Below are 27,839 nucleotides of genomic sequence, written 5' to 3' on the forward strand. Positions count from 1 at the left end.
GAGTGTAAAGGGATATGGAACAAAAGTGGGTATGGAACAGGTCCAAGGAGCTGAATGTTCCTATCCTTGGATGTAATTAATGGAATGTAAAGTGCTTTGAGGTGGTCTGAGGTTGTGAAAGGTACTATATGAATGCAAGTTCTTTTTTTCTTTCTATTTATATGTGTAGATAAATATAACTGACCGTATGATTCTACTTAGACTTTTCCTACCACTTATTGTAGGATATTGTGCAACAAACCTCTATATAAAGGAAGTACTTATTTGTTTCTTTTGCTCCAGAGGAATTTAAAAAAATGTAACTGCAGTTTTGATGGGTGTTTAAAATGACTACCATACTACCTCCACAGCATCCTACTTCAAGTGCTGAACAGCTTTTGTGCAGTATATGCATCATGCCTGTAAAGAGCATATCCCATCCAAATAAACCAGTGGATTTTTAATTTCAAAACAGTGAATTAGCCTGAATACCTGTTGCTGTTTGTGAACTTACAACTGTTCCTGTTCTTCTACTGGTGCTAAAGTACTATTTTATACCTGTTTATGTATAGCACATGCTTGTGTTTATTCTGCTGAACTTGGTATCTATTTGAAATGCTGAAAATCTCAAACTCTGCAGAACTTTGTCATACCACCAGTCTTTGTTCTGAGACTGATCCAACCTTATGAAAGAGACTACATCTGATATATCAGATAATTCAGAATTTGAATATAAGTCTACAACACAATGTTAGATCTGAGAGGGTTGAGTTGAACAATGAACTAGAATGAAACCTGGGAGAGTGAAAGATCTTATTATATGGGTTTGGTACTGATTATGGTAAAGGTTCCTGGCATTATGATTGTCCAAAATGACTCTAGTGATTGATTTGTGAGAAGATACCAGAGTTTCTGCCTTTTCTTTTATAGGGGGGAGGAGAATAGTCAATTCGATATTATGTTCCAATGGTTCTTTAGTGCTAGCAGCCACATTGTAACTATGAATTTACAATATTTGTCATAAGAGAAAACACATTGGCTAGAAAAGTACTTTGCAAAGTATTTCGTTAGTCTGAAGCACTGCTGGAGGAAAGATAAAGGTATAAGACTAGACTGTTGCTAAGCACACACATCCTATGTAAAATACTTGATTATGGTATAAAAATTGTTAGTCTTGTAACATAACTACTCAAGAGAATTGGTTTGCATATACAACATCGTGTAATCTTAGGACTAACTGACCAGATCAGTGTATTCAAGTTTATATCCTATGATAGTTTAGTTTTAGTTTTTTCATAGATTATTGGCATTTTCAGAAGAACAAATTCCTATTTCTAACGTTTTAAAATGAGTTTAAAGTTATTACATTATAATTGTATGTTTACAGAATCCCAACAATGCTTTGCATTGATCAAAAAAAAAACTGCTCAGAAAAGTAAGTGACGGACTGCCAGTTTTGTATTACGCACACTTAGAAATGGCTGACCTTAGGCGTACCATGCACCTGCTCCACAAAAGGTTATTGCACCTTGTGACTTCTTAACACGTCAAAATTTGAAAGCGATTGTGCGTCGGTTGTTGCAGGACTGTCCACGGAAGAAGGTGGTGGCAGATGGCGAAAAAATTAAAGGCAAACTTCGCTTGGTGCAATTTCGATCATGAACATTTCATATGTACGGGTTACGTCCAATCGTAATTCACACACTAAAAGTGCGTGATTTTTGATGTAATTGAATTTAACACTTTATTGGACTGCGACTCCTGCCGACACAACACAAAGCGGTGCATGCATCAGGCTGCACGCGCGTGGGGTGCGAATCCATTTTATTGTTGATTTGCGTCATTCAGTAGCCGAGACAAACAATGATAATTACGCAACGCAAAGTGGAGCGGTTTCAAATTATATTGATTTTTAAGGCATCACACGCAACTTTAAGCTGAATTTAATTATAATACAATGGTATTGTAGCTAACTTTCCACCCAAGAAGAGTTAGGCAGTGGTTGCTGGGGCATAGCTGAGCTCTACTGCACCTCACTCACTCAGGATCCCCTCACCACTCTCACCTACGTAAGATAACGGAGCTGGCAGTATCCGGGCCCTTGTACGTGTAAACAGACGTCAAGGCCGATTGGCTCAGATCCATCAGAGGCTCGCGTCAACTCAACCTTCATATCACTAACCGTTCATCCCATTGGCAAACGTCAGGTGACAACATTTCCTTTTTGTTCCCCCTGTCCTGCGTTGGAAAACCGGAAGATAAAAAAAAATCTAAAACTCTCGTGCCAGAAAAGAAAAGAAGCGAAAGCACTTTTCGCGATCGGCGGATCAGCCGCGCCGTTAAAAATTGGAATCTTCACGTTTGATTTTTTTTCCCCCCTTTCGGTCCGTTTCCTAGCGTTCGTGGCCGCGTGCTTGGGTGGGGGAGGTGGACGTCCAATCCGGAGGCGGCATAGAAATATGCAAATTAGATTCACTGACGTGAGTTATTGAGCATGTGAACGGGGAGGCGGGTGCGCGCACGCAAGGCGGGGGAGGGGAGAAGGGAAGCCGCGTGAACGCGCGGGGGAAGCCGGGGCTCCAACTTCTGGTGTGAGAGAAATAACACAAAGGAGTGAGTGAGTGAGGACAGGCGGTGAGCGAGAAGATTATCACAACTATAAAACACGAGTGATGGGCCGCTGGGGAAAAAGTCTATAATAAACTGTTTAAAAATAAAAAAATAAAATAGAATTTTAATTAACGAAATTTAAAGCGCACAAGAGCGAAAGAAGAGAGGAAACAAAAAACAATTTAATTAAAAAAGGAACACCAACAAAGTAAGTACGGAGAGAAGTGTGTGAGAGTCGGCGTTTGGGTCGAGTTAGAAGAAATTTGACTGTAAATAAACATGAAAGGATTGGGAGGAGGAGGTGGGGGCAGGCGGTCAGCGAGATCACTAACTACCACTACTAGAGAGAGTGCGTTGCCGCTGGCAAAAGCAGCCATTAACATTTCATTAATAGAGAGAGCAGCGCTGTCCTCATCACAGCCAGCAGTGAGTTTACTGTCTGTCTCTCTGTTAATAAATGAGTGTCGGCGCCCTGTCCTGTATTTTGTATGCTATAATTGTGGGTTTAGTGTAAGTTTCTCATTCTCTCTGTCTCTCGCTGTGTATCTGTGTGTGGTTTGGGTACTTGGTGGTTCCCTGAGGTCATCGGAGTGGACTCGAATGGTTTGAACTAGTTTCTCACACGCACCGCGGCCGCCGCTCCGAGGGTCAGGGGGAGGGAATGGGAAAGGAGGGGTCCAAGGGGCAGAGAGTGGGAGATAAAGGGGCTAAGGAGGTATAAGATGAGGAAGGAAGCGGTTTTTCCAAATAATTTATTTTCGAGGAGGGGGGGAACTGCTCAACTTCAAGCTCAAACGGCGTGTTTAATGTTTCCGTTACTGTTTCCTTTGCTCGTCGTATTTGAGTAACAACCACCAAAAGGCAGAGATTAAAAAGGCGCTTCTCTTTGTGGTCGGTTTCAGTCCTGGTTAGTTGTCGCTCACTCTTGGTCCAGCCGGTGGTTTTAATCTCTTTTTGATATAGGGTAGAACGTGGTCTGAAAGACCTCGGTTCTTTCGCAACAGAATCGAGTGTGTTGTTGGTCAGCTGGGCTTTTAGTCACTTTTCACTTCTGTAATGCCTGAACCAGGCATGAAACTCTGCAAATCGACTTTTTTCATTCATTCACTTGCACCGTCGCCAAAACAAGCCGATTTAAATAAATCTTAGTGTGCGCGTGTGTATGTGTATATATTTCAAAACTGCGTTCAGGAGAGGACAGAAAACACGTGTATTTGTGAAAGTGTTAAGGAGAAAAAAAATCAAGGTGAAGGGGGCAATGGGGAATGTTAAGGGGAGGAGAAGATCCCACAGGGCACTCAAGCACTCGCCCAACATTTCCCCAACCACCATCATCAAGGCTTAATCATCCATGTTTGTCGTTGTCTTCGGCGGCAAGGACACACACATTCACACATTGTAAACCTCTTTGTTCGAGGGGGTGGGGGGAAACATGCGCACACTTTTAAAATAAAAACTTGCAGGTCAACCTTCAGATTTCTGTCACCCACTATATGTTCAGTGAATTTTCAAACTATTTCCATACGTTTCTCAGTAAACTAACTTTTTTCTCACGAGGAGAACAGCAGCTTCGTTTGTTTGGTCAGCATTTTCTCTCTGGACAGGCTGTACACAAAGAATCGCTCTTAACCTAAGATGGCAGCTTAATTTGACTCCGGTCATTGACAGTAATTATAAGAAAGACTGAAGCTATCCCGTCCTTTGGTTACACCAAGTTTTCCCCCTCTTCTGTTGTCTTAAGGAGTGAATCTTGATTGTTATTTTTTGAGGGGATTAAAATCGCTTTTCTGATAGTGGTGTAATGGCCATTGAAAATTTGATTTTTTAAAAAGATAACCGTCTGTTTTGAAAAAGTGACTAAGTGCACTGGAAATAAGCTGTTAGCATATTGAATGAGTAAGATTAGGAGAAATCTACCTGCGCTACATCGAGATACCATGCAAGGCTGTAGGGGTCTCGCTTTCAGCTATGGAGGTGTAATATACGAGATGCATTTATGAAATCGAAGTGCAAATCGACTCTTAATGCTAATATTGGGTTAGATCTAGTTAGCCAAGTGAAATTTGTCTGACGACCAGATAGATGCATGGGACTGGCTGTAAAGAACGGAGTTGTGTGAGCAGCCATTTAAGTTTTAAATGGGGTCGACTCTCAATCCTTTATTAGTGGTGATAATGGTATGCTTGTATTTATTCTTTATATGCAGCCGTATCTTTTTCGAAAAAAATTTTCAAGGGGTTTTTGAAGAACAAATCTGATTTTTAGATTTGATAAGATTACTTTTTGCTCATCACTCGTGTCAGAGGTGCTAAATTTGTAATATGCCAATAGTGTTTAGTGATGCTTGTATACCTCTGTATATTTGTAAAGCTTCATGTTGTACATTACATTAGGTATTCTCTTTAAGATTGTCAGATCAAATACAGTTATAGAAACTAGCTGCTTTGAGTCTGGTTCGATGATGCTTATTTTAGTGCTTGAGCAGCTTATTTTGTATTCCAAATCAGCCTTGAATGTTAACTTTTATAACATGTTTTGTAGAGCTTTAACACTGGTCCAAAGATCAGTACAAGGATGCTTCATTACAGGCAACTGACATTGGGAGTGGGTCTGGTACTAAGCATTCTAATAACCAGCACATTAACCTCCCTTCCTACTCTGCTTGCACACATGGGGACCTAGCTTGTCTGAGCTTTTTATACGTGATAGTGAACTATGTTTTACTGAGTTAGCTATCTGCATGTGACTTGTGATTTCAGTCACCTAGCATGGTCTAGTGCTTTGCAAACCTTAAATTGTAACAAAAAAATACTCCTGCGCTCAGTTATTTTCAAAATAATTGAATGTAAATACAAATAGCATGTCCATATGCCTGCATACCTTTTTATAGAAAAAAGACTTGAACGTCTTTAGGAAATTCCGGATGATGTAGGCTATGACATCTGCTTTTTATTCTTTCACAGGATTTGGGCATCGTTGGCAAGGCCAATGTTTATTGCCCATCCCTAATTGCCCTTGAGAAAATGGTGGTGAACTGCCTTTTTGAATATAATGTAGTGGCTTGCTATGCTATTTCACAGGGCAGTTGAGAGTCAACCACACTGCTTTAGGTTTGGTGTCACATATAGGCCAGACCAGGTAAGGGCAGCAGATTTCCTTCCCTAAAGTACAGTAGTGAACCAGATGGGATTTTAGGATAATCTGGTAGTTTGCTCATCATTATTGATACTAGCTTTTTTAAATCCTAGATTTTTAGTTAATGAATTTCAGCTCCCTAGTGGGATTTGACCTCGTGTCTGGATCCCTTAGTCAAGGCCTCTGGATTACTAGTCCAGTGACATAACCATATGCTACCATTTTACCTATCCAGATAGTGATTAGAGATTAATATTTTTGCGCTAAGTATAAAATTTATGTACTCTGCTACAAAAGCTTTTGATTTACTTTTTGTGTAGAGTTTTATTTAGCTTGTGCAAATTTTTTGCAATTCAATATGCAAAAGTTGAATTGAATAACTTCTTGTCCTAAATTGAACATAATTTAGGAGCCTCATTCTGTTTCCACTGATGCTGTAAGCATTCAAACTGAGACTGAGAAGTGATGCACAAAGCTTGGTTCTAAAGATGTATTAACAATCTGTATAATTAATGGATTATATTTGGATCAGTTTGGATTACTTGCATAGTGTGACATTTTTGCTAACGTTTTTATGACATGCAAGGTATTGATACCTTGTTCAATCTGCACCCCTTACACAGTGTCAGTACTGCCAGAAGAAACATTGAATTTCATGCATGTATTACTCAGGAGTGTGTAATTAACTGAAATCTTACTGATATTTCATCTTGGAAAATCCACTATGTCTGTTCTCCCATCCCCTTCTGTGCTGAAGGAGTTGGAACATACGAACAGGAGTAGACCATTCAGCCCCCTCTAGCCTGCTCCACCATTCAATTAAATCATGGCTGATCTGCACCTCAGCTCTCTTTACTTGCATAGGTGCCTTTCAGGGGAAGCTAATAAGTGTATGAAGAAAGAAATTGAAGGGTATGCTGACATGATGAGCTGAAGTAGGATGGGAGGAGGCTCCTGTGGAGTAGAAGCAATGGTATAGACCAGTTGGACAAAATGGCCTGTTTCCTGTGCTGTAAACTTTAAATAATTGTTTTCCTTACTAAAAACTGGTGTATATAAAGCTGTTATTTGAATAGGTATTCAAATCTCAGATTTTATTTTCTTGAAGTAAAAAGTCTTACTAAAGATAAGAAAACTAATTGAGTGTAAACTGCAGTGACATATCTTGCTGGGTGTTTTTTACTTTAACAATGTCAGTATGTAAAATCAGTTATACTGATGTACGGAACTCAAATGCAGAGCTCTTAGAGGGTTCTTGTTGGTAAACTTTAAGTAATGGCACTTGATAGTGTAGGCTCTCAATTGTCTTTGTGAACAGGAAGTTTTGAGATTTAATGTGAAAGGCTATTATCTGCTGCAATGTGAATTTTAATATGGATAAAAATTAGAAAAAGGAAAGCAATTAACAGGTGACTTCCAAATCTGATCTATTGAAATTATTAGTTTATAAATTGGGAAGAACTAAGTGTCCCTAACTTTAATTTCTTCCATGAACCTTCAGATTCGCAATTTAGTTTTGAACTTTTAAGTAACTATGGTTAAATACATCTTTCACACAGAAAAAAATCAAATAAGGTACACTGTGATTCTGCACCCCTCCCTAAGTCTGTAATCAAGAATTTAGGGAAGTTTTATGAAATGAATGAGGTAAGGTGTTTGTCACAGGGATTAACGCATTTTGCTTTATTTTTAAAAAAAGCTTTGTTTTATTTGTGGATTTAGTAGGTGCACAAGATTATCTTCTAAAAGAAAGAATAATACGTTATAACTGGGGTTGAATATATATTGTTTTTGAACATTGAGGATTCTCAACTGATTTGCTCTTCATTTAATACTTGATATGTATAGCAAAGGCCTTTTTGGTTGCTGCACAACCAAGCACAGCAGCATTAAAGTTAATACTGAAACATTTAATGGAACACCTGAATAATGTTGCAATCCATAGGAATGGGCTGTGTATCTTCTAATGAAGACCAGTTAATGCAACAGAAGTATATATTCCAAATTTAGAGTTACCAAATTGTGTAATATTCAACACACTTATTGATGGCTATCAAACGTTTCCCAAATTTGATCTTCTGATTTGCTTTATTGTGCATGTAATATTTGAACAAAATAAAAACTCCTGAAATTTCAGAAATTGGAGACGATGTAGCAAATACAAAGATAGGCTATCAACTTTTATTATCAAAAGCTGTGTTGCTTTCCCAACCCTCCCTCTTTGTTGCCCTTTCCTTTGCGGCCTATGGCACAGTTGACCATTGCCATACCAGTGCCATTCCTCCAATGCCTCTCCTCCATTTTCTTGCTCCCACATGTTACCTCTGAGGTTTGCCAAGGATCTATCCTTTGTGGGCATGGAGGTCAGCTTTTAATGCATGCTGGTGACATTCTGTATTACCTTGCTGCTACCAGTCTTGACCCCCTCAATCTCCATTGTGCTTGACTGCTTGGATGTGGTAGAATTTTCTTCACCTCATTCAGCCTTGGTAAGGCTGAAGCCATCTTGCTCAACATTCAGCTAAAACTGCCTGCTGTAGCACTGAACTCCCTCACTATTTTTGGCTAGTTCTTTAGATTGAACCAGACTATACACAAGCTTGGTATTCTGTTAACTTTAAACTGAGCATCAAACCCCACCAAGACCACCACCTGATCCACATTGCTGTTGAATTGCTTATAGCTACTGTTCCCACATTCTAATTTGATTACTCCACTGTGTTTTTTGCCAGATACCTGAGTTCTACCCTGCATAAATTTCAACGTCCTAAAACTTTGTCTCTTGGATCCCACCCACGTTAAGTTTTGGACCCTATTCTGTGCTGTGTAGACTTTACTGGGTCTACACGTCAATTTTAATATCCTTGTCCTCTTCAAATTATCACACAACATTGCCCTTCCTACCTCCACGTCTTTATTTATCCCTATTTCTGTATCCATTCTTCAGATTCCTTTATGCATTCCCTCCTGTCTCATTTTTCTCAGCTTTTTGCTGCAGGACCTTTGTTTCCGCTCTACACTTTGCAACACTCCCTAAATTTCTCAAGATTGATCTTTCTCCCATTCCTCAAAAGCATTCTCAAACCCTATCTCTTTGCCCTTGCTTTTGGTCGCTACCCTTAATTATTTTTCTTTCATTCGGGACATTTTTATTTAATTAAAGGTGCTTTATAAGTGTAAGTTATCTTTGGGAATAATTCAAAAAGCAATTTTGTTGATGGTGATACTGGCGATAAGTATATGATTCTTTTAAAGCTGCAAGGAAGTTTGTGGTGCATGTTTTTTCAAATTGCAATTGTATATGTATTACAGCAGTGTTGCAACACACTTACATAATCATACCGATAAGTGTACATGGCTTAGTACATATAATACATAGTAATAGTAAATGAGTATTATAATGTTGCTTGGGCAGGAATTGAGGTACTATAGAAAATATCTAGACCAGAAAAATTATGTACTTCCTGAGATGTTATTTTGTCTTTGCCTGAAGGTTTTGATTCCTTCCAGGGATATAGCTCCATGGATAATGGTTGCCTTCTAATAGTTCTCTCTTGTGAACCTTGACAGTGGCAAGCTATTTGACTGTGGCAGAAGGGAGAGAGATGGCAATACAGCTAAGCTCAATCCTGTTCCAACTTGGTGTCCAAAAGTATGCTTCCAGCAAGAGTTGCTGGATAACGATCCTGAGTAAGAATTTTGGCTTTTGTTTTCCTTCCTAACTGCAGTCTAGCTCTAATCTGGTTGAAATCCATTAGCTGAATTTAGACTGGGCATGTGAACCTGGGCACTTATAGTTTTATATCTTTAGGCACTTACCTGATGAATTTGATAAGCTGGTGAGGAGTTGTGTGGTAGTAGTTGTGAGCTTTCTGGATAATCTCTCCCACCCACCATATCCCCCATTTCATGATCTCCAAACCTCAATTGTTCCTGAGCTTTTGCAAAATCAAATGTTCTAGACAATGTTGATAAAGCACTGGAACTTTGGATTTTTAGGGTTCTTGGAGCAGTAAAATACTTATTCACTCCGTGTGCTAATTTGCAATCAACCATGAATTAAATGGAAATTGCATTAATTTAGAGAAAGTGTGCTGGTCATATCATTGGCACTATTTGGAGGAAGATTAAGCCCTTTTTCTGGAAGAGTAGTGCAATTCTTTTGGTGAAGTTACATACTTTTTTGCATCTGAGTGTGCATAATTGGATTTACTACCCTGAAGGTGGCAGTATAAATGAATACATTGTGCAGATTCTCACAATGCATGTTTGCGTTTTCTGCAATAGACTGCTCTACAATCCATGCAATATTCTTGTCTAGTTCTACTTTTAAAAAAGTTCTAATCACTGTTCTTTTTTCAGTTTGTTTCCCTTCACTTTCTCCATTCTTCATTCCTGTCCTAAAGGTTGTTGGAGTTATGCTGGGCTATGATTCTGAACTCTCATGGCTCCTTCATGTCTTGGTCAGATGACTGTTTTTCATGTGGGGGCCTATACAGAAAGTGGTAAGCGGGTAACCCTTAGGGACTACAAAGCTAAGTCAGATCCTGTTTTTGCTTGTGCGTTTTCATTAGGGGCCCTGGGTAATGATTTGGAATGGCAACTTTGGCCAGTTTCTTTAAGGCCAATTTTTTGTGCAGCCATGATAGACTTTGGATTGAACTTGGTGAGGATGGTTAAATGCTACAACATGTATTTGCTCATAGCCACCTGGGAAGTTGGAATGCTGAATGTTGCAGATCGTATGGGAAAGTGGTGTTGCGGTACTTGATCAACCATAATCTAATTGAATAGCGGAGCAGGCTCGACTGGCTGAATGACCTACTCCTGCTATGTTCCTATTTTCCTATGAATTTAAATTATAAAAACAGGATATTTTATGGCTAACTGCACATTTGCAATGAAGTAAGTTATCAGAATTTTAGGAGACTGCTGCACTGCTGGTTATGATGTTTTTTAATATTTCAACTGAATTATGTACTTTTGTAAGAAAAGCAATTGCAACAGATTTGTGATGCTATAGAAGCGGAAGTTATTTTCATTGGTTCTTACAGGTGTACTTCATTTGCTGACTCTTGTGTTCTATTGAAAATATAGCAGGTTGTACTAGCTCAGTTTAAAATGAAAATTTAGTTCTAGGATGTACTTAAATAGTACAAATAATCATGGGGTCTAGGTCTCTGGATCAATTTTCATCAATTGAAAAATCTGACTTACAAATTCCTTTCAGACTATCAAAATCTTACATGCATATTGGAGAGCTACAGTTTCTGTACAACTTGCATTAAGTACATAACACTTCTCTAGTGTCTGGTACTTAGTACAAATTTATTTTTATAATGTCTGAACAGTAAAAGAGTTTTTTTTCTATTTACAAGAGGATCTTTTAAGGCTAGCTGTATGGTTATGGTAATGTTGCAAGTTACAATCAGAATTTCTTGAGACTTTTGGATTCTACTGAGAAGCTTTTGAGTGCTGCATCAAGATAATTAGCTTTTTGTTGCACTAACTAAAATTGCATTATAATTAAGACTTCTGTGTACATTTTTTTGTCATGAGATCACACCTGTTGGCATAGGGGAAGGCATGGGGTTGGTGGACCTTCCCTTTTTAACCAATATTAGCCAAGGGAGACATTCAAGCCTAGAGACAATGCAGACGTGAGCCACAAGGCTGATCCTTGACATCAGGGTTGAACAGTAATGAGGAAATACTTGGGCTGCCTTCATCCTTCAAAGGAGGCAACTAAAAAGACCTCTCAAATATACAAGATAGTAAACCATATATTAAAAATGACATCTGGAGTACAACTTCAAAGTAAACCAAGACAGGACAAGGTACCAAAGGTTCAAACTGTTGAAATTTAGAACTAATGAATGGAGGAAGAAGACTATTTTTGATAGATGAGGTAAAGTGAGCTTAACATCCCCATTCATCTAGTGATCATCAGTTAATTATAATTTTTCTTTTAGGAGAAATTTCCTCCCATTTAAATGTTGGGAAGACCAAAGCCATTGTCTTCAGTTCCCACCACAAACTCTGTTCCCTCGCTACCAGCTCCATTCCTCTCCCTAGGCTGAATCAAACTGTCCGCAGCCTTGCTGTCATATTTTACCTTGATGAACTTCTGGCCACATACCTGCACCATCCCTAAGACTATTTCACCTCACCGTAACATTGTCTGACTCTGCCCTGCCTCACATCATATGCTGAAACCCTCATCCATGCCTTTTTTACCTCTAGACTTGACTATTCCAATGCTCTCCTGGCTGGATTCCCACATTCTACTGTCCGTAAACTTGAGATCATCCAAAAATCTGCTACTTGTGTCCTTACTCGCACCCAGTCTTGTTCACTCAGCACTCTGAGCTCATCGACCTACATTGGCTCCCGATCAATTTTAAAATTCTATCCTTGTTTTCAAATCCCTCCATGGCCTCACCCTTCCCTATCTGTAATCTCCTCCAGCACCACAACCCTCCTAACTATCTGCGCTCCTCTAATTCCGACCTCTTGAACATCCCCAATTTTAATTGCATTATTTGTGGCTGTGCCTCAGCAGTAAACTCTGGACTTCCTTCCCTAAACCCCTCTGTCCCTCTTTCCTCCTTTAAGATGCTCCTTAAAACCTACCTCTGACCAAATTTTTGACTTTCTGCCCTAATATTGCCATATGTAGCTCAGTGTCAAATTTGGCTTTATGCTGCTGCTGTGAAGAGTCTTAGGACGTTTTATTATGTTCAAGGCACTATGTAAATATGAAAACATGGTTTACTTTGAAGTTGTACTCCAGATGTCATTTTCCCCTTGTATTCTAACTACAAATAGCAAACTTTGAGATATATATATATGTATATTATGCTTATAATCTCTAGCAATCTGTAGAAAGTGTCCACTTTAATTTTTCCTTTGTCTAGATAAAATCATGAATTAGTGTTTGACTGTAATGTTGGAGCTTGTATTTCATTTTAATTATCATTTTTCCTTTCATTATCTATCTTATCCCAAGGTGGTAACACTGGCAGGAGTATGAATTCTGGCTGCCTTCCTGTGACAGAATTCCCCCAATCTCTCTCTATTTTCAGTCTCTAATGGCAGTGAGTCATACTGGGCCATGGTTCCACAGACCTTTGACTGCCATCCAGTATCTTCCTTAACTGGTGGTGGTTCATGTGTGAGCTTAGTCAACATTGGCTATTCAACCATCGGCCAGCTGTTCCTATTCCTGTCTTTGACTGAAGTTTACACACAGTCTTTCCTGTACCATAGCTAGATGGAGACCAGAATTGGCAACCCTGGCTAATGTTTTCCTTCCTTTTTTTCTTCGTTTTGTGTACAGGTATTCTTAAGGCTGATAGTGTTCCAGTGCATCCATGTCTGTGTGTCTGCTAACAATGCAGACTGGGCCCTGGAATCTTAAGCAACACAAAGGCTGTGAATTATGGCAAACTGAATTTAATAAATGTGGTAATTTGTTGCCTGACACCATGAACGCTGATGGATTGTCGAAAAAACCCAACTTGTTCACTAATGCCCTTCATGGCGGCCGGGGCACTTAAATACTCTCTGAAATGACAAACCTCTCAATTTCAAAGGAAAAGCAACATGATTGCTATACTGTAACTTTTTCAGGGTAGCTAGGGATGATGAATAAATGTGGCATTGCCAAATCACATAAACAAAATTTTAAAAGATGTCTGAATGGCTGTGTTCCATTTGAGCAGTGAATTTACCTTCCTCGAAGCTCCAGTCTGTTCTTCATGTGTGAACTTAGACAGTGCATACTAGTATTTGATTGTGAGTGCTTTGTAACCTGATCTGTTGCTCACCCCATCTCTTCCAGGAGGGGTCACTCTACAGCAGTTAGCAGAATCCTTAGCTGAGTTCTCTTGCTTTCCCTATACCCCTCAGCAATTGTTAAAACAACTAAATATAGCATCTGATGACCGCACTTGTTGACGGAGAGCAGGGATTGAAACTGGGTCTTTCCTAGTCTGCATAGAATGGCACCCTATCATAATGCACATTGAATCTTTTCATTGACATAAAATTCAGGCTAACTCCTAAATTGGGGGCTTTATCCATCATATTTTAATACAGAAAGCAATTTCATTTGTTTAGTAGCACCATTCTTCTGTCAATTGCTGGAAATATCTTTAAATGTTGTACTTTTAATGTGATGGCAACAGGTTTTCCCAAACCTAGCTGATCTTCCCTGTTATCCTTAATACATCACACAATAAATATATTCAACGTTAACATAACTTGCATCAGAGTGGTTGAAACAGAAATATTGACCTCTTGGCAACCCCTTTCAATTATTTGGACCATGTTAAAACTTTGGCTGCTGTTGCTCATTGCATTTGTGTAGGCATTAAATCTATTTGCATGCTGCTAGCACTAGTTCAGTCTGTCTGAAAGTTGAGAAAGCACTCATCAGTTATGATAAACCCATCCAATATTTCGGCATATTTCTGAAGAGCCTAGAATCTTTAATTGAACATTTAAAATGGTGGTTTTTTGTCAGTAGTTTGGCTGCAGCATGAAAAGGGATAACTTTGTATAACCTCAGGACATCCCAAAGCACATCACAGCCAATGAGGTACTTTTGAAATACAACATTGTTATAATGTAGGGAAAAGCAGCAGCCATTTGTGCACAGACAGAAACCACAGACATCAATCAGGTCAATGAGGTAAATGGCCAGGTAAAGTTAATGACGTTGGTTGAGGGATAAATGTTTGCCAGGATATGAGGAGAACTCCCCTGATCTATGGGACTTTCTCATCTGAAAATTGGCTCCTCTGACAGTTCCTGTAACACTCAGTCAGTGCTGTGCTGGAGAGCCAGCCTAGATAATGTGCTCAAATCGCTGGAGTGGGGCATGAACCCATATTTCTGACATGAGAGGTGAAAGTGCCACCACTGAGCCAAAGCTGGCAAGTAGCCCATATTGTAGCAAGAAAATTTATTTCCCATCGACATTGTTTCCTTTATAAACCAAAAATGCAATCTTTCAAATAATAAACTTGAGGCTTAATTTGTCTGTTCAGGTACATGTAAAAGATCCTGTGGCACTTGTGCAAAGAAACACAATGTTCTTCCCTCAACCAACACACGGAAAACAGATTAGCTAGTCACTTATCTCATTACTGCTTGTTAAACTTGCTTTGTTAAAAAATCTGGTGCAATTGTCCAAAAAAGTGATTGCACTTCAAAAGTAATTCAGTGGCTGTGATGTGCTTTGGGACATCCTAAGAACATGAAAGGCATATAAATAACTCATCATTCCCTTTCTTTAATATTTTGATCCTTTCTATTTGCTGTTCCATCTCTAATTTCTTTCCCTTTCCCTTTCTCTCTTTCCCCTTTCCCTTTCTCTCTGAGAATCATAGAAAAATTATGGCACAGAAGGAGGCCATTCAGCCCATCATGTCTGCGCCGACCAAAAAAACTAACCGCCCAATCTAATCCCACCTTCCAGCACCTGGTCCATAGCCTTGCAGGTTACAGCACTTCAGGTTGCAAGTCCAGGTACCTTTTAAAAGAGTTGAGGGTTTCTGTCTCCACCACCTTTCCTGGCAGTGAATTCCAGACACCCACCACCCTCTGGGTGAAAAAGCTTTTCCTCGTATCCCCTATAATCCTTCTACCAGTCACCTTAAATCTGTGCCCCCTGGTAATTGACTTCTGCTATGGGAAACAGGTCCTTCCTGTCTCTCGGCCCCTCATAATTTTGTGCGCTTCAATTAAGTTGCCCCGCAGCCGCCTCTGTTCTAAGGAAAACAACCCTAGCTGATCTTTCCTCGTAGCTGCGACTTTCAAGCCCAGGCAATGTTCTTGTAAATCTCCTCTGTACTCTCTCCAGAGCATATATGTCCTACCTGTAATCTGGTGACCAGAGCTGTACGCAGTACTCCAGGTGTGGCCTAACCAGCGTTTTATACAGTTCCAGCAATACATCCCTGCTTTTATATTCTATACCGCGGCCAATAAAGGAAAACATTCCATATGCCTTCTCCACCACTCTTATCCACCTGTCCTGCCATCTTCAGGGACCTTTGGACATGCACTCCAAGGTCTCTCACTTTTACTACCCCACTCAATATCCTTCCGTTTATTGTGTATTCCCTTGCTTTGTTTGCCCTCCCTAAATGCATTACCTCACACTTCTCTGGATTGAATTCCATTTGCCACTCTTCTGCCCATTCAACCAAACCATTGATATCATTCTGGAGTCTACAGCTATCCTCTTCACTATCAACTACACGGTCAATTTTTGTTGTCATCTGCAAATTTCCCAATCATGCCTCCCACATTTAAGTCCAAATCATTAATGTATGCCACAACCAGCAAGGGACCCAACACAGAGCCCTTTGGAACGCCACTGGAAACTGCTTTCCATTCACAAAAACGTCTGTCGTCTACTACCCTTTGTTTCGTGTAACTGAGTCAATTTTGGATCCAACTTGCCACTTTCCCCTGTATCCCATGGGCTTTCATTTTTCTAACCAGTCTGCCATGTGGGGCCTTGTCAGATGCCTGACTAAAATCCATGTAGACCACATCCACTGCCCTACCCTCATCAATCCTCCTTGTTACTTCCTCAAAAAACTCAATCAAGTTAGTGAGACATGTCCTTCCCTTAACAAATCTGTGCTGACTATCCCTGATTGATCGGTGCCTTTCTAAGTGGCAGTTTATCCTGTCTCTCAGAATTGATTCTAATAATTTACCTACCATCGAGGTCAGACTGACTGGCCTAAAATTATTTGGCCTATCCATTGCACCCTTTTAAAGAATGGTACAACCTTTGTAGACCTCCAATCCTCTGCCACCTTGCCTGTATCCAGTGAGGATTTGAAGATGACCCTCAGAGCATCTACTATTTCCTCCCTGGCTTCCTTTAAAACCTGGGAAGCAATCCGTCTGGCCCTGGCGATTTATTCACTTTCAAGGATGTCAGACCCTTTAGTACTTACTCGCTCATTATGCTTATCGTAGCCAATATTTCACACTCCTCTTTTGCTGCAATGTCTGCATCATCCCTCCTTTGTGAAGACAAATAAATCATTAAGAACCCTACCCACATCTTCTACATCCATGCATATGTACCCTTGTACATCTCGGATAGGCCCTACCCTTTCTCTCTGCCCCCCTTCCTCTTTCTCTCTGCCCCCCTTCCTCTTTCTCTCTGCCCCCCCTGTCACTGACAAGACCAGCATTTTTTGCCCATTCCTAAAGCCCCTTGAGGGAAGTGCTGGTGAGCTGTTCCTGAACCACTGCAGTCCGTGTGGTGAAGGTACTGCTGTTATGGAGGGAGTTCCAGGATTTTGACCGAGCAACAATGAAGGAATGGTGATATATTTTAATGTAGTGGTGTTCCCATGTGCCTGCTGCTGTTGTCCTTCTGGGTGGTAAAGATTGTGGGGTTGGGAGGTGCTATTGAAGATGCCACGGCAAGCTGCTGCTGCGCATCTTGTGGATGGTGCACACAACAGCCATATTGCGCCAGTGGTGAAGGGAGTGATGTTGAAGGTGGTGGCTGGGGTGCCAATCAAGTGAGCTGCTTTATCCTAGCTGATGTTTAACTTAAGTGTTGCTGGAGCTGCACTCATCTAGGTAAGAATAGAGTATTCCATAATAGAATGGTTACAGCACAGAAGGAGACCATTCAGCCTGTCATGTCTGTGTTGGCTCACGACAACAGCAACTCAGCTAGTTCTGCCTTCATAGCCTTGCAATTTTTTTCTCTGTAGGTGCTTATCCAATTCCCTTTTGAAAACCATGATTGAATCTGCTTCTACCACACACTCGGGCAGTGCATTCCAGATCCTAACCTGTCATGGCAAAAAGTTTCTCCTCATGTTGCTATTGGTTCTTTTGCCAATCACCCACCTTAAATTAGTGTCCTCTAGTTTTCAACCCTTCTGCCAACGGCAGCAGTTTCTCTCTATCTCCTTTATCTAGACCCCTCATGATCTTGAACATCTCTATCAAATACCCAAGGAGAACAGCCCCAGCTTCTCCAACTTATCCACTTAACTGAAGTCCCTCATCCCTAGAACCATTCTTTTAAACCATTTCTGCATCCTATCTAAAGTCTTCACATCCTTCCTGAAATGCGGTGCCCAGAATTGGGCAAAATACTCCAGCTGTACCCAGACCACTGTTTTATAAAGAAGCATCATAACTTCTTTGCTTTTGTACTCTTTGCCTCTATTTATAAAGCCCACGATGCCAAATGCCTTTTTGACCACTTTCTCAGCCTGCTCTGCCCCCTTCAACGACTTGGACACATATGCTTCCAGGTCTCTCTGTCCCTGCACCCACTTTAGAATTGTACCCTTTATTTTATATTGCCTCTCCTCATTCTTCCTATCGTATTTCTCTGCATTAAATTTCATCTGCCACATGCTCACCCATTCCACCAGCCTGTCTGTCCTCTCCTGACTTGTGCCTTGTAGATGGTGGAAGGGCTTTGGGGAGTCAAAGGTGTGTCATTGGCTGCAAAATACCTAGTCTCTGACATGCTGTTGTCACCACAGTGGCTGATCCAGTTAAGTTTCTGATCTATAGCGACCCCCAGGATGTTGTTTAGTTTAGAGATACAGCACTGAAACAGGCCCTTCGGCCCACCGAGTCTGTGCCGACCATCAACCACCCGTTTTACACTAATCCTACATTCCTATCACATCCCCACCTATCCCTATATAGTTCCCTACCACCTACCTATACTAGGGGCAATTTCTAATGGCCAATTTACCTATCAACCTGCAAGTCTTTGGCATGTGGGAGGAAACCGGAGCACCCGGAGGAAACCCACGCAGACACAGGGAGAACTTGCAAACTCCACACAGGCAGTACCCGGAATTGAACCCGGGTCGCTGGAGCTGTGAGGCTGCGGTGCTAACCACTGCGCCACTGTGCCGCCCTGGGAAGTTCAGTGATGGTCATACCATTGACTGTCATGGGGAGGTGGTTATATTCTCACTGGAGATGATCATGGTTTGGCACTTAGGTGGCAGATAACATTTGTGCCACACATCAGCCCAAGCCTGAATGTTTCCCAAGTCTTGGTGCATGCGGGCACGAACTGCTTTGTTATCTCGAGTTGTGACTGGAACAGAATGCTGTTCAATCATCAGCAAGCACACTGACCTCGGGCATTATAACAGAGGGTAGGTAATTGAAGCAACTGAAGATGGTTGGACCGAGGACTCTGTCAACAATCACAACCATCTTCCTTTGTGCTAATTATTATTCCAGCCAATGGAGAGTTTTTCTCCTGATTCTTATTGATTTCAATTTTACTGGGGCTTCCTGACACCACATTTAGTCAAATGCTTTCTTGGTGTCCAGTCACTCTCGCTTCACCTCTGGAATTTAGCTCTTTTGCCTTTGTTAGAACCAAGGCTGTAATGTGGTCTGGAGCAGAGTATTCCTGGTGGAAGCCAAACTGAGCTCTGGTGAGTAAGTGCAATTTGATAGTATTGTTAATGACCCCTTCCGTCACTTTGGTGAATGAGAGGCTGGTGGGGTGCCAATTGGTTGGGTTGTATTTGTCCTGCTTTTTGTGGACAGGAAATAACTGGGAAATTTTCCACTTTATGGGTACATACCAGTGTTGTAGCAGACTGGAGCAGCTTAAGAGGCGCGGCTCATTCTGGAGCACTTGGCCATCCATCCAACATGCTTGCAAATGTCTTCACCATTCTGTTTTGTGCTTGCATGTTGGACTCCATCATTGAGGATAGGGATGTTCATAGAGCTATCTCCTTCTGCTAATTGTTTAATTGTCCACCACCATTCACAACTGGATGTGGCAGGACTGCAAAACTTTGGATCTGACCTGTTGGTTATGGGAATGCTTAGTTCTGCCTATAGCATGCTGGCTTCGCTGTTTAGCAGGTGTGTATTCCTGTGTTGTAGCTTCACCAGGTTGGCATCTCATATTTAGGTATGCCTGGTGCTATTCCTGACATGCTATTCTACATTTCTCAGTGAACTGGGGTTAGTCCTCTGGCTTGATGGTAATGGGAAAGTGAGGGGATATGCCAGGCTATAAAGTTACAGATTTTGATGGAATAGAATTCTGCTGCTGATGGCCCCCAGCACCTCATGGATGCCCAGTTTTAAGAATTCTGTGCCCTTGCTACCCTCAGTGCATCTTCCAAGTAGTGTTCAACAGGGAGTACTGATTCATCAGCTGTGGAAGGGATGGATGATGCATCGTAATTTGCATAAAATTTCCTTACTCAAGTTTAATCTGAGGCCATGAGACTTCAGGAGTCGGGAGTCGATGTTGAGTACTCCTGATACCACTCCTTCCATGCTGTGCTGCTTCTGGTGCATCTCTCCTCTCCTTTTGGTGGGACAGGACATAGCCAAGGATGATGATGGAGATGTCTGGGATGTAAGTGGAGAGGTATGGTTCTGAGAGTATGATTGTCAGACTGTTGCTTGGAAAGTGATGGCGGCTCTCCAATTTAGGCGCACGTTACCGAATGTTAGTGAGAAGGACTTAGCAGGGTGGACTGGACTGACTGTGCCTTTGTTGTGTTGGAATTGGCTGCTGGGTTATCTGTCTGGTTTTATACTTCGTTGCTGCAGTTTAGTGCAACTGAGTAGCTTGCTAGACCATTTCAGAGAGCAATTAAGAGTTGGCCACATTGCCATGGATCTAGAGCCACACATAGGCCAGAACGGATAAGAATGGCAGATTTCCTTCCTTAAATGACATTAGTGAAATGTTTGTTTAGAAGTATGGGCAGTCAGTCTGTTCTAACCTGCCCAAATATCCTGTGCTCCTTGTGCTCCTGTCCTCACCAAGCTTCACTAATGCACCCCTTTCCCAGCAAGTTGAGTTCACAATCCTTGCCCTTATTTCCCTATTCCTCCATGGTCTCACCCCACCTTATGTTAGTGATCTCCTCCAGCAGTACAAGTGCCTTCAGTGCTAATGTTGAGCTTCTTGACCTGATATATTTGTTTACTTTTTCTGTCACTATGTTCCTACTGTCTGAAACTCTGCTCAGTTCCCTCTGTCTTGCCACCTACCTCCTTATTTTCAAAAATATTGTTTTTTTCCGACTGTGCCTTAAGATCTGCAACCGAACCTTCCCCCCTTTTTTCTTAGCATACAATATTCTTCCTAACTGCAACTCTTTAACAATTCTCATGTCAGGAAGATGTTTCAAGAAATACAAGTTGTTGTATTCAACTGTTGGTTTATACTTGGAACTTGCAATTTAAAGTTTATAGTAGCTTAATTTTTTGTTGCTAAAAGTGGGATGTCAAATTTGCTATGGAGAAATTGTGCATGTATATAGTACGAATAATTAAACTAAATATTGGTTCATCCATAATCTTTAATGATGACTTTACAGCCCTCTTTTGAATGCACCGTATAACATTTAGGCCAAATAATGTCAGCCCATAATGTTGCTTTAGGAATTGGTGCAATACATATTTGTGTGCATGGCAAGTTCAAATGATTTTGCAGGATAGTGTTTATAACAAACCAAATGCGTAAATGCCTAAGTATGCGTTTATGTATTTTGAGGCCACTGTAGGTTTACACTTTATAAAAGTGTATATTTTATGAAACTATTGTACATTTTGATTCTATGGCTCGTGAGAGGAGTGCATTGGTCCTCGGCATGCCATGTTTACGTTAAGGGAAGTGGTAAGAATGACTTGAGCCTTTGAGAAAAAATTGGCCTAATTTCCTTAAAATACAAAACCTGGTGACATGGCATTCTTTGGAGCCATGTTTAATGTTTCAGTTACTTTAATATCTCTATCCAGTATGTCTGGGGTGGTGGGTGACCAGTGCAGATTAGGGCATTAGTTTTTTTGGTTTTGGATTCCAGCAGTTGGTTTTGGCCTGGGATGGGGGAGAAGTTCCTCCATGATTGTCTTGTTTGGGGTTACTACTCTTACTGGCTAGTGGGGAGGGGCAGGTTGGCCAGTTTGCATTAAGTCCCAAGATCAGGTTGCTTGATATTTTCCTTATTCTGGTCAAAGACTGAATATTGCTAATTTTGATTGGCTGAAGTACATGGGATGTGTGCCATATGTTTGTTGTGGGAAGGGCTAAACTTTGCTGCAATAATGTTGCCACTTTTTGCAGTTAAATCTTTGCTAGCCTACTTGTTGTCTACTTGTCGCAATTTTTGAATGGGCTATCTTGGGAAACACAGCTTGTCCTTTGGGATTGTAAGACCATTCGTGCTCCTATTGATTCCTGGACTTGTCCAGAATAGTTGAATGTGGGGACATGACCAGAATATCTATGGGAGGGTGCTGTTCAGGCCACAGCCTGGAGGGAGCAATTTCCATGAGATTCTACTTTCCTCACCTGATAATTGAGGGAAGTGGTAAGAATGACTTGAATCTTTGAGAAAAAATTGGCTTCCTTTCCCTAAAGAACAAAACCCTAAGATCTGGTGACATGGCATTCTTAGAACCATGTTTAATGTTACTTTAATATCTCTATCCAGTATGTCTGGGGTTGGGGGTGCGGTGGGGGGAAGTGTGGGTGGTGACCAAAAACTCCCTCTTATGTCCTTAAACTGGAGCTGTAGACCAAATACATGCTGAAAATATGGAGATATATCTTTCTGCATGTGGTGTAAATATCCATGTAAATGAATCATTTGTAAAGATTGTGTTTTTAGTTTTATTTTCCACCTTTAAGTAAATCACTCAAAAGCTATACATGTTAAATTAAGAAGGAAAATTACTTGACAGCTATATTGCTTTATATTTAGTTCAGCATGTCGAGTTGATGGAAACCATTGTATCCTTGAAACAATACAAAAAGATTGTCGAAGTGAAGAAAATTATGATCCTTCCTGTGGAATCAGTAGTTAGTTCTTCAAAAAGAAAAGTTCTGTTTTTCTCCATGTCTTTTCCTAGGCTGCACTGACCAATTGAGTCAAGGTGAGCTACTCCATGGCTTCTACCAATGTTCAGAATCACAGAATTGTTACTCGCAGAAGGAGGCCATTCGGAGCATCCCGTTTGCACCGGCTCTCCGAATGAGCAATTCACCTAATGCCATTCCCCCGCCTTCTCCCCGTAACCCAGCGCATTCTTCCTTTTCAGATAACAGTCCAATTCCCTTTTGAATGCCTCAATTGAACCTACCTCCACCACACTCTCAGGCAGTGCATTGCAGATCCCAACCACTTGCTGCGTGAAGAAGTTTTTCCGCATGTTGCTTTTGCTTCTTTTGCCAATTAGTTGAAATCTGTGCCCCCTCATTCTCGATCCTTTCATGATCCTTTTCCATAATCAACCTAAACCTTGTGATACAACGATCACTGTCTGCTAAATGTTCTCGTTTTGATATTTGACCCACTTGGCTAACCTTGTTCCCAAGAACCAGGTCTAGCAGTGCCTCCCCTCTTGTTGGACTGGAAACATACTGCTGTAGAAAGTTTTCTTGAACACACTCTGGAACTCTTGCCCCCTCTCTACCCTTTACAGTACTACTATCCCAGTCTATATTTGGATAATTAAAGTCACGATTATAACTACTCTATAATTCTTGCATCGCTCTATAATTCCCTTGTAAATTTGTATCTCTTCATCCTTTCCACTAGTTGGTAGTCTGTGGACAATACCGAGCAATGTAATTGCATCTTTTTTGTTCCTTAGCTGAAGACAAATAGATTCTGTCCTTGACCCCTCAGGATATCCTCTCTCTCCAGCACTGCAATGCTCTCCTTAATACTGCCACTCCTCCCCCTTTTCTTTTTCTATCTTTCTAGAACACCTTGTATCCAGGAATATTTAACACCCAGTCCTGCCCACCTTTGAGCAAGGTCTTTGTTATAGCCACAACATCATACTTCCACTTGTCAACCTGTGCTGGTAACTCACCATATGTTCTGCACAGGCCACCAGATGTGTAGGAATAGCGTATAATTCATACTGTCTTCTCTGTTTGACCACTCTCACCCCCAAAACACTAGTGCCATTTTCCATCCTGTGCTGGAAATGCATAACTCCATGACATAGTTGGACACCAAAACAGTTAGAGTTTTTGATTGAACTCTGATTTCCCCCCCCAGTCCTTCCTCGTCCCCACATGTGGTACAATATATTGGTTCAACATCCCGTTCCAGTAATATATTTGTTTTGGTTTTATAAATATTTGTATTGTGCACTGATGTAATTTAAAATATGGTGTTTGGTGGTGCTTCTGTACATGGGAATAAGATTTACATGTTGATTTCCCCTATGGTGAATTGATTTTTATATTCGTTCATGGGATGTCAGCGTCACTGGCTAGGACAGCATTTATTGCCCATCCCTAATTGTCCTTGAGAAGTTGGTGGTGAGCCGCTTTCTTGAACCGCTGCAGTCCTTGTGGAGTAGGTACCCCCACAGTGCTGTTCGGAAGGGAGTTCCAAAATTTTGACCGAGCAACAGCGATATAGTTCCAAGTCAGGATGCTCGTTTCTTGATATCACGAAGAGTAAATCGAATTGGCTGAAGTCTGGCATCTGTGATGCTGGGGACTTCAGGAGGAAGCTGAGATGGATCTTGACACTTGACACTTCTAGCTGAAGATTGTTGCAAGTGCTTCTGCCTTATCTTTCGCACTGATGCGCTGGGCTCCCCCATCATTGAGGATGTGGATATTTGTGGAGCCACCTCCTCCAGTTAGTTGTTTAATTGTCCACCATTCACAACTGGATGTGGCAGGACTGCAGAGCTTAGATCTGATCCGTTGGTTATGGGATCGTTTAGCTCTGTCTATCGCATGCTGCTTACGCTGTTTGGCATGCAAGTAGTCCTATGTTATAGCTTCACCAGGTTGACACCTCATTTTGAGGTATGCCTGATGCTGCTCCTGGCCTGCCCTCCTGCACTCTTCATTGAACCAGGGGTAATCCCCCGGCTTGACGTTGATGGTAGGGTGTGGGATATGCCGATCCGTGAGGTTACAACTTGTGGTTGAGTGCAATTCTGCTGCTGCTGATGGCCCACAGCGCATCCTGGTTTCCCAGTTTTGTGTTGCTAGATCTATTTGAAATCTATCCCATTTTGCACGGTGGTAGTGCCACATAACATGATAGAGGTTATCCTAATGTGAAGTCGGGACTTTGTCTCCACAAGGACTGTGCGGTGGTCACTCCTGCCAATACTGTCATGGACAGATGCAGGTAAATTGGTGAGAACGAGGTCAAGTATGTTTTTCCCTCTTGGTTCCCACACCACCTGCCGCAGACCCAGTCTAGCAGCTATGTCCTTTAGGGCTCAGTCAGTAATGGTGCTATCGCGTCACTGTCGGTGATGGACATTGAAGTCCCCCACCCAGAGTACATTTTGTGCCCTTGCCACCCTCAGTGCTTCCTCCAAGTGGTGTTCAACATGGAGTGCTGATTCATCAGCTGAGGGGTGGGGGGTGGTGGGCAGTAGGTGGTAATCAGCAGGAAGTTTGACCTGATGCCTAAGACGTCATGGGGTCCGGAGTCGATGTTGAGGATCCCCAGGGCAACTCCCTCCCGACTGTATACCTCTGTGCCGCCACCTCTGCTGGGTCTGTCCTGCCAGTGATTATGACTGTAAGTCTGTGACTAGTCTTTGGGATAGCTCTCCCAACTTTGGCACAAGCCCCCAGATGTTAGTAAGAGTTTGCCGTTGTCATTTCAGTGCCTGGGTCGAAGCCAGGTGATCTGTCCGGTTTCATTCCTTATTGACTTTGTAGCAGTTAGATACAACTGAGTGGCTTGCTAGGACATTTAAGAGTCAACCACGTTGCTTGGGTCTGGAGGATTTCTTTCCCTAAAGGACATCAGTGAACTAGGTGGGTTTTTACAACGATCGGCTCAGTCAGTAATGGTGCTACCGAGCCGCTCTTGGTGATGGATATTGAAGTCCCCCATCCAGAGTACATTCTGCGCCCTTGCCACCCTCGGTGCTTCCTCCAAGTGGTGTTCAACATGAAGGAGTACTGATTAATCAGTTGAGATGGCGGGAGGAGGTAATCAGCAGGCGGTTTCCTTGCCCATGTTTGACCTGACCATCAGACTAGCTTTTCATTCCAGATTTATTATGTGAATTCAAATTCCACCTTCTGCTGTGGTGGGATTTGAACCCATATCCCCTGAGCAATACTCTGGGTTACTAGTCCAGTGACAATACCACTCAGCCACTGCCTCCCCAGGAATTCATAATGTTGGCTGTGTTGGTGGCAGGACCTAACAGAATCTATGCCAGGCATTTCTCTAGGGGAGAGGAAATCTTAATCACTGTAGGTTGAATACCTGTCAGCAGCTGGGTTAAAGTAGGTTAACCACTCCCTTAGTAGAGTTGAGAAGAAAATAGAAAGAAGTTTGGTTGGGAGCTAAGTGGGTCTGAATGTTCTTAAAGCACTTCATTAGCAGAACCCTGCTTTATTTTTGGTAGATTCAAGCAGAAATACATATTTCCATGTGTTTGAGGTAGATTCTTCCAGTCGCTTTGAGATTTGCCCTTTGCGTTGGTAAAGCTGCTCAATCTGCTTCTGCATCCATCTGTTTTTCCCCTATTTTATTTGTAATTTTCATAGCACCCATGTGTATTTCTTTTGTTTTAAAAGCAGTGTAGGTTTTCTTGCATATTTATGTCATCAACAAAATCAAAGCAAGGGAAAGAGTGGATGTGCTGTTATGAATTTGGATTGGAAAGCTTATATGTTGACCAGATTTGTGACCATATGCTACCAAAATACAGATTTGTGCTTCCACTTGCAGGACCCAAGAAAATGGCCAGCTTCAAGTGGGTTGATTCTTTAAAACTTGGAGCTGACATTACAATAGGTGCTTGAAATTTAGCATGCAAGTCGATCACCCTGGAAGTAAATGGGTGGATTCATTTCTGTATACACTACCACTTTACATAGTGGCAGCGCTAGAGCAATACCTATTTGTGATAGTGTATCACAAATTTAGCCTAGCTTTTTGTTTATGCTATGAATTTCTTACCAAATTGATATCAAGTGTAATAGCGCAAGTCAGTTTACCATTTCCAACCTTGCTATATTCCCTCTCTGTATTATCGTGCTTTTGATGTGATAAATGGTGTAGTAATATTCCCCAATATTGCCATGTTGCAACATACATCAGAAGAATTAATGTCAACTATAGGAAATTATACAAAATATAATTTTTGTACTTAGCTATTTTCAAATTGCCACTCAATTCTGGCATCAGTAACTTGTTGAAAGGAAAATTATTTTGAAGTTGATGATGTATTTGAAATAATTCTAAATCCACTATCATAGCATTGTGGGAGACAAGCTACCTCATCATGCCTGATTTATTGCTGCAACAGGTACTTGCTGAGGCCCTGTTTTGGCTATTGTCATTTTGCTTCTGCCAAAGGGAATGATTTCTAACATGATATTTCATGAATTTACTGATGCATCTCATTGAATGTTTTGCATCTTAACTGAAAACTTTATTAAGATGCTTTTACACTTTATCACCTTTCAATTCCTGCACCTGTCATGGTGTAAGTCTCTGCTAACTGAGTAAGTACTTCAAACTATTCCCTAGGTTTTGTAACTGGATCCTAAATGAAAATGCCCAATTCTGTCTGCATACTAAAGGGAATGTTGTTCTTGTGCTATCTGCTATTGTATGCAGGCAGCACTGTTCTTTTAAGTCTGAACTTTGTGTTCTGCTTTTGTAAATGGAGTCAAAGTTGTAACTTTTTAACTTCAAATGAAATTATATAAGCATATGTAGAGATGTTTTAGATGATGTTTCATATAAAGTGTGTATAACAAAGCAATAAAAATACATCTCGACTCAAGTAGAACACATTGCATTTACTGCTTCAGTCCTGTTCCCCTCAGCAGAAGAGAAAGTATTTGAACCTTGATATGACATTTATCTTGCAGACAAAATATTTTTCTTAATTGAGTTTTTTTCATATCTTTGACTTTTTTTTAAATGCATTTTGCAGTTTTGGGACCTCTGGAAGAAAAGATGTGCTCTGTTTGATCCTAAGCTTGTGATTTAAAATTCTCCTCTTCATGTTTAAATCTCTCCATGGTTTCATCTCTCCCTATCTCTAACCTTCTGTACCCCAAAAACTCTACCCCCACCCCC

At 41.2% G+C, this 27,839-nt stretch overlaps 1 protein-coding gene across 4 annotated transcripts in view; it reads left to right on the forward strand.

Moving 5' to 3' along the window:
* Positions 1-2,147: 2,147 nt before the first annotated feature.
* The window catches only part of chd7 (chromodomain helicase DNA binding protein 7), a 277,383-nt gene continuing 251,691 nt past the window's right edge, over positions 2,148-27,839 (forward strand). For 2 of the 4 annotated variants that reach the window (XM_068031893.1, XM_068031896.1), the window contains exon 1: positions 2,554-2,797. The gene's annotated coding sequence lies outside the window, so the exon portion shown is untranslated. Of the gene's footprint in view, positions 2,187-2,382; positions 2,460-2,553; positions 2,798-27,839 lie in introns of those variants that run through there. The other 2 variants (XM_068031895.1, XM_068031894.1) reach the window with 2 other exon arrangements.

The sequence above is a fragment of the Heterodontus francisci genome, chromosome 5 (genome assembly GCF_036365525.1).
Source record: "Heterodontus francisci isolate sHetFra1 chromosome 5, sHetFra1.hap1, whole genome shotgun sequence".
Lineage (NCBI taxonomy): Eukaryota > Metazoa > Chordata > Chondrichthyes > Heterodontiformes > Heterodontidae > Heterodontus > Heterodontus francisci.